The sequence below is a fragment of the Sus scrofa genome, chromosome 10, assembly GCF_000003025.6.
Source record: "Sus scrofa isolate TJ Tabasco breed Duroc chromosome 10, Sscrofa11.1, whole genome shotgun sequence".
In the NCBI taxonomy this organism is placed as follows: Eukaryota; Metazoa; Chordata; class Mammalia; order Artiodactyla; family Suidae; genus Sus; species Sus scrofa.
In genome coordinates this window covers 13,697,754-13,705,355 of record NC_010452.4, presented here as the reverse complement: position 1 = coordinate 13,705,355, position 7,602 = coordinate 13,697,754, and the positions used below count along the sequence as shown (strand labels likewise).

Below are 7,602 nucleotides of genomic sequence, written 5' to 3'. Positions count from 1 at the left end.
AAAAAGCCTCGTTCCATCCAAGGGTGAGAGAACAGGCTCAGATGGAGCCTTGGGGATCGGCAAGGCCACCCTCAGTGCTGTTCCCTCTGGGGGAAGCTGGGTCAGGCCAGGTCAGATGCTGCCCAACCCCAGCCGTGGTGCTCTGGAGACCAGAGGCCAAAGGCAGGGGCAGGGAGATGCCTGGCTCCCGGCTTTGTCAGTTTCATCTGAAACTGATTAAAGTGAAATGCAAACCCAAATAGCTGGGAAGAAGAGACCAGAATTTTACCCGCGTCTGCTCCCCTCCCTCCTCAGCACACTGTGCTCTGGCCTGGGTCCCATCACCGCTCAGATTTCCCCTCCCCCCAGGCAGGCCCGCACTGCCCAGAAACCGCAGAGAATGGCCCTATTGTAGATGAGACAAACCAAAATAGCAGCATCTTCTGTTCTCTGCCTTAGGGAGCTTCACTTAAAACCCCAAAGTCCCAGATGTGGAGGACAATGGAAGTTGTTGTTGCAAATTGGTGATGGTGGAGCAGGTGAGAGGCAGGTAGTCAGATTGGTGGTGGTGATGGGTTGCGCTGCGGTGAGAGAACAATTGCCCAGTCACTCCATTAACCCAATTAGCAATCGTTGGCGGGAATTCTCTTAATCACCAAAGAAGCACAGGGAAGGTGGGAAAAGGAGACACCCCACTGGTAGGGGGTGGTGGTGGGAGTGGGGTGGGGTGGGGAGGAGGGCGATCCATGATCCATCGCTGCTGGAACAAAAGGCTAGAAGAAAACCTCAGTTATTTCTAGGCTGGTCAATGTTATTTTTATCATTTTTTAAATGTTCTGGATTTCTTAAAGAACCGTGCCCTAGAGCTTTTGGAAGAATAGTGTTTGCATTAATTAAGAAATCAGATGACGTCTCCACTCAGCAGCGGGCTCTGCCATGGAAACTCTCTGGGTGGCCTGGGAAATGGTGACTGTGGACCTTGATTGATCACAGCTGTCATGTCCTCAGCTGTTCAGTCCAACAAGTCAATCAACACGTCCTGAGTGTCTAGCCGGTACTCGCTGGAGATTTGGAGCGTGGGGGTGAACACAGCACGAAGGTTACAGCTGTATGCACGACTAGCTATAAGTAGTGTTTACAGTCAAGTCAAAAAATTCTTTTGAACCTGCGGCAGTGACAACGTCAGGTCCTTAACACACTAGGCCACCAGGGAACTCCTCAAGTCATAAAATTCTTCTGGACAGAGAAGGGAGAGTTTAAATGGGGGTGGGAACAGGAAAAGCTGCACAGAGGAGCTGGATTTTATTTTATTTTATTTATTTATTTGCTTTTTAGGGCCGTGCCTGCGGCATATGGAAGTTCCCAGACGAGGGGTCGAATCGGAGCTACAGCTGCCAGCCTATACCACAGCCACAGCACTGAGGGATCCGAGCCACATCTGTGGCCTACACCACAGCTCAGAGCAATGCCAGATCCTCAACCCACGAAGCAAGGACAGGGATTGAACCTGTGTCCTCATAGGTCCTAGTCAGGTTCATTAACCCTGAGCCAAGAAGGGAACTCCCAGGAGCCGGATTTTAAAAAGATCAAGATCGGATTGTGACAGACGGAACGGATAGGCTTTAGGATACAGAGAGGATGGGAACAAAGGCACAGAGACAAACGTTTAGGCAGCAGGTGTGGCCTACGCCATAGCAACTCGGGATCTGAGCCTCGTCTGCGACCTACACCACAGCTCATGGCAACCCTGGATCCTCAACCCACTGAGCAAGGCCAGGGATTGAACCCGTACCCTCATGGTTCCTAGTCGGATTTGTTTCTGCTGCGCCACGACGGGAACTCCAACTTTATCTTTTTTAGAATCCACAGGGTGAGGGACTGGCCTGGGAGCTTCGTGTGGCCGCCTGGGGCTGCAGGAATCAGGACACTGATAACTACAGCCGTCATGACAGCCAGTAAAGGGAGAAAAGGAAACCTACCTACGAGTCTGAGCCTGCGGCACTGGGTGACTGTGGGAAGGCAGATGGAGAAGAAAAGCCCAGTCCCGGGGGACATAGTGACTGATGGTGTTTGCCCTTCTCTTTCCCACTCAGACCCAGACCTGGGAGCCACTGTCCCACAGCCGCCCCCGCCTCTCACTCCATTGTCGTGCTCTCCATGCCATTGTACCCTCACCCAGTCCCTCGCCTGCCCTCATTCCCTTCTCACCTTTCCCAGCCTTCCAGCCACCGTGAAAGAGAAAAATGCTAAAACCTTGCAAAGCTTGGGTTTCAGCACAAAGATGAGGTGTTCTCTGTCTCTGGGGGTTTACCAGTCACCAGCCAGCTGTGTCTGGCTACCCAAGGTCCTGTTCAGTTTTGCTGACCTTTCTTTTTTCTTTTTTTTGTCTTTTCTAGGGCCGCACCCATGGCATATGGAGGTTCCCAGGCTAGGGGTCCATTTGGAGCTGCAGCTGCCGGCCCACACCACTGCCACAGCAATACCAGAGCCGAGCTGCATCTGTGACCTACACCACAGCTCACGGTAACACTGGATCCTTAACCCACTGAGCGAGGCCAGGGATCAAGCCAGAGTCCTCATGGATCCTAGTCGGATTCGTTTCCACTGTGCCACGACGGGAACTCCTTTGCTTTTCTTTCCAGTCCGTCTTCAGGAAGGAGGGGCTGGGAGGGCAGGCACTGACCTTTGACCAGTCAGACAGTCCGGCTCGGTAAATATTTGCTGATGGCCAGCATGATGACATGTGGAGAAAATCACCCCCACCAGAGATTTTTAGGAAAACATTTTTTTCTTTTTAGGGCTGCTCCCACAGCATATGGAGATTCCCAGGCTAGGGGTCGAATCAGAGCTGCAGCTGCTGGCCTACACCACAGCCACACCAGATCTGTAACCTACACCACAGCTCACAACAATGCCGGATCCTTATCCCACTGAGTGGGGCCAGACATTGGGCCCACATCCTCATAGATACTAAGTCAGGTTTGTTACCCCTGAGCCACAACAGGAATTGAGGAAAACATCCTTTGATCACAGACTGATGGAAGGTCCAGATGGCCAGAGGTGCCTCGGGCGTATATGTTGAGATGTATGAAACTGCGAGCGCTGGAGTGCGGCTGGGTAACATGTCCGTCTTGGCTTTGGGGCCTCCTTTCTTCTGGGAGTGGGTCACCAACCACCTTTTGGGCACAGGCTTCCCTCTTCCACTCTGGTTTGAAACCAGCCAGGCTCCTGGAAGCCTCCCCCCGCCCCGGCCGGCCCCCGCCGCCCCCAGCAAGGCTGGGATGGTGTTTGTGCAGGAACTGCGGGATACCCATGCCCCTTCTGCACTCTCGCACAACACCTGCCTGTTTGCAAAGCACCAGCCCAGAGCCTCTCCAGCTTCCTCTTGGCTTTCCTAACTGCCCTCTGAGCTACACCTGATGCTTCTTCTTCCCCTGGGCCTGCAGGGTTGGTGGCTGAGTAGATGGCCCAGGCTCCCAAGGTGACAGGGGTTCTGGAGGCTGGCCCACTATCATGCGGGTCAGGGAGAGCCTCGTAGCAGTGTGCGCGTCCTTCAGCTGGACACCAACAAACAGGAGCTCAGGCTCTCCCCTGGGAGGAGGCAGGACAACCACTGGCAAATGCAAGGAAATGTGCATGGGTGTCGAGAAGGTGCCCGGCCAGCTTCCCGGGGTCCCCTTGAGAGCCCCTGGCCCACCTCCCAGCTAAGCCCAGCTGGGAGGCCCAGGCTCAGCTCTCAGCAAGCCCAGACAGAAATGGCCCTGAAGCTCCCCCTGACTGGCCAGCTCCCAGTACAAGCACAAACAGGGCTTTAAAAGCCCCCTCACTTCCTGGCGTGGGGGTGGGGGTGGGGATGGGCACTTAGGGCCAGTGGCTATTGGTGGCCAATGCATCATTTTCTGGGGCCGTTCCAGGTGACCAGCGCCATCACCTCTTTTCTGTGCAGATGAGGAGGCCAAGGGCGCTCCGGGGAGAGGGCCGCTTTGAAGCTCCTGCCCTGAACCCCTGCTCCCTGTCTTGGTGTTGGGAAGCTTTACAGCTGCTCCACGCTGGCTGAGCCTTCTTCTGCTAACTTGGGGCTTTTGGGATCAGGGTGTTGGTGAAGCAGAGTCTTGGCAAGAACCTTGGCAGCTTTGCCAAGAGGCAAATGAAGGGAGAAAATTAGACCTGGTAATTGGTTTGCTTTTTACTTTTTTTTTTTAACAGGCAATGGTGACTATGGCTGGGAGAAGAAGACACAGAAGCAAGCTGTCCCCCGGGACCCAGGCTTAAGTTGTCCCAATTTCAGGGGACAACGCTGGCCAGTCCAGCACATCCTGTCCTGTCTTGCCTGGCACATCTGTCTGACTGTGAGATGATTCTCAGCATCCCTTGCTGCCCCCGACAGTCAGGCAGGTTTAAGTTACCCAGGTCCATGCGAAACCCAGGACCAGGCATCTTAGAACCTTGAATCTGAAGGTCACCTTTAGATGGAGCCCCCAAGTCAGGCGCCTCTGAAGAGAGATGCTGTGGGGCCCGCTGCAAAGGACTTTCTCGCAGTCTTTTGTCTCTGGGCAGAGCTGACTCATCACTTCCCCCAGATAAGTTTGCTCTCTGGGCGGATTCCAGGCTCCCATCCCTCCAATTGGCCGTTTCTCGAGACCAGATGGCTCACATTAGATCTCAATTTGCAACGTGCTACCCTTTGTGGGCACATGCTCTGGATTTGTCCCAAACTGAGCAGCTGATTCACTAGGACCTTCTGGGAAGTCCTCGCCGTTTGATTCTGCCTCAGCACTTCAGCATAGAAGCTGCCAGTCAGGTTTCCAGTTTTTTTTTTTTTTTTTTTTCCTGGGGGTGGAGGGGAGGCTACTGAGTCTAATCCCAGCCCCAGAGGCGCCCTCCTGGGAGACCGTGGAGGGACCTCAGCTCCATCCCAGGCGCTCGGCCTCTGCTCCTTGGGCTGGTGCTGCCTCTGCAAGGGCTGCTTCTGCAAAGTCCGGCAGAGGTGGACTCCACGGCTGCAGCACCAGTTCTGTGGCTGTTTAGTGTCTTGGCTAAAAGCAGAGGAAAGAATTCGTGACCATTCCGAGCTGCGTAAGTTTAGGTTTCCGCAGGAGGGTTTCTAGCTTCCCTCCCTTCCCGTCACCCCAAGTTGCTGCAGCAGCAGTTACTGAGCAGGTACCACACGCCAGACTTTGTGGGCAGCGGTCGGGGCTAAGGATACAAAGGAGAATTCTTGCCTTCAAGGGACTTACTGACTAATGTCCGAGATAGGCAGGCACTCGGGACAGAGAGAGAGCTGATGTCACGCAGCGGTCAAGGGCCCAGACTCAGGAGCCAGACCGTCTGGGCTCAGATTTCCTGCTCTACCACTTATAGGTATGTAACTCCGGACAAGTTACTTCACCACTACGTGCACCGGTTTCCTCATCGGTAGAGTGAGGATGATGATAGCTGCCTTAGCATTTTATGAGGATTAAATTAGTTAATGAGCTTGAACTGTGCCAGGAACTATCCCAGATAGTTTAGAGCTGTTGCATCAAGAGGGCTAATTGGATGAAGGACCTAAGAGGAAGGAAGGGGATCAGGTATGAATCCTTGGAATCTGGGATCTGGACAAGTGCAGCCAGGAAAGCTTTTTTTTTTCTTTTTTCTTTTGGCCATACCCGCAGCATACAGAAGTTCCTGGGTCAGGGATTGAACTTGCACTACAGCCGTGACAATGCCAGGTCCTTAACCTGCTGAGCCACCAGGGAACTCCAGGAAAGCTCTTTTGAGTATAGGGGCCACTACTATATTTATATATATATATATATATATACACACACACACACACATACATATATACATACACACACAATGTATATATAGATGTTACAATATTGTGTTTGTTTCAGGTGTATGGAAAAGTGTTTCAGTTATACAAATATATGTACATATCTATATTGCTTTTCTGATTCTTTTCTGTTATAGTTTACTATGAGATATTGATATAGTTCCCCATGCTATAAAGTAAATCCTCCTCATTCATCTATTTTATATATGGTCATGTGCATCAGTTGTTTTTTGGGGGGGGCCTCACCCACAGCATATGGAGGTTCCCAGGCTAGGGGTCAAATTGGAGCTACAGGTGCTGGCCTACACCACAGCCACAGCAATGCCAGATCCAAGCCGAGTCTGCCACCCACACTACAGCTCACAGCAACGCCAGATCCTTAACCCACTGAGTGAGGCCAGGAATCAAACCTGCAACCTCATGGTTCCTAGTTGGATTCGTTTCCTCTGCATCACGACGGGAACTCCTGGACATGTGCATCTGTTAATTCTATACTCTCAATTTATACCTCTCTCCCTTCCCCTTTGGTAACCATAAGTTTGTTTTCTATGTCTGTGAGTCTATATCTGTTTTGTAAAAAAGTTCTTTTGTGCTATTTTTTTTTTCCTTTTAGGGCCACACCTGGAATTTCCCAGGCTAGGGGTCAAATTGGACCCCTAGCTGTTGGCCTACACCACAGCCACAGCAACGCCAGATCTGTGCCTCATCTGCAACCTACACTGCAGCTTGTGGCAATGCTGGATCTTTAAACCACTGATGAGAGCCAGAGATTGAACCTGCATCCTCATGGATGCTTGTAGAGTTTATTTCTGCTGAGCCATGATGGGAACTCGCCTATACTATTTTTTTAGATTCCATATATTGTTGATATCATATAGTATTTGTCTATCTGACATACTTTACTTGGTGTGAAAATCGCTAGGCCCATCCATGTTGCTGGAAATGGCATTATTTCATTTTTTTAAATGGCTGAATAATATTCCTCTGTGTGAGTGTGTGTGTGCATGCGTGTGTGTGTATCACATCTTCTTTATCATCTGTTGATGGACACTTAGGTTGCTCCCATGTCTTGGCTGTTGCAAATAGTGTCACTGTAGACATTGGAATGCAGTTGTCTGTTTTAATTAGAACTTTTTTCTTTTCCAGAAATATGCCCAGGAGTATGCTGGGTCATACGGTAACTCAATTTTAATTTTTTATGGCATTTCCATGCTTTTCTCCACAGTGGCTGCACCAATTTATAGTCCCAGCAACAGTGTAGGAAGGTTCCCTTTCTCTACACCCTCTTTGGCATTTATTATTTGTAGACTTTTTGGGGATGAGCATTCTGACTGGTGTAAGGTGAAGTCTCATCGTAGTATTGATTTGGGTTTCTCTAATAACTAGCAATGTCGAGCATCTTTTCATGTGCCTGTTGGCCATCTGTGTGTCCTCTTTGGAGAAATATTTATTTAGGTCTTCTGCCCATTTTTTGGTTGGGTTGCTTTTTGTTGTTGTTATCGAGTTGTTTGAGCTATTTGTATACTTTGGAAATGAAGCCCTTGTTGGTTGCATCATTTGCAAATATTTTCTCCTCTCCCAGTCCTTAGGTTGTCTTTTCATTTTATTTATGGTTTCCTTTGCTTTGCAAAATTTTGTAAGTTTGGTCAGGCCTCATTTCTTTCTTTTTGCTTTTATTTTTAGGGCCTTGGGAGACTCGTGTAAGACAACATTGTTGCAATTCATGTCACAGAATGTTTTGCTTACATTCTCCTCTAGGAGTTTTATGGTGTTGTGTCCTATGTTTCAGTCTTTAAGCCATTTGG

At 50.3% G+C, this 7,602-nt stretch overlaps 1 long non-coding RNA gene across 1 annotated transcript in view; it reads right to left on the bottom strand.

The window, feature by feature from the left end:
- The window catches only part of LOC106504522, a 28,039-nt gene continuing 24,587 nt past the window's right edge, over positions 4,151–7,602 (bottom strand). The window contains exon 3 of the long non-coding RNA XR_002336225.1: positions 4,151–5,015. This is a non-coding gene — a long non-coding RNA (uncharacterized LOC106504522). The remainder of the gene's footprint in view (positions 5,016–7,602) is intronic.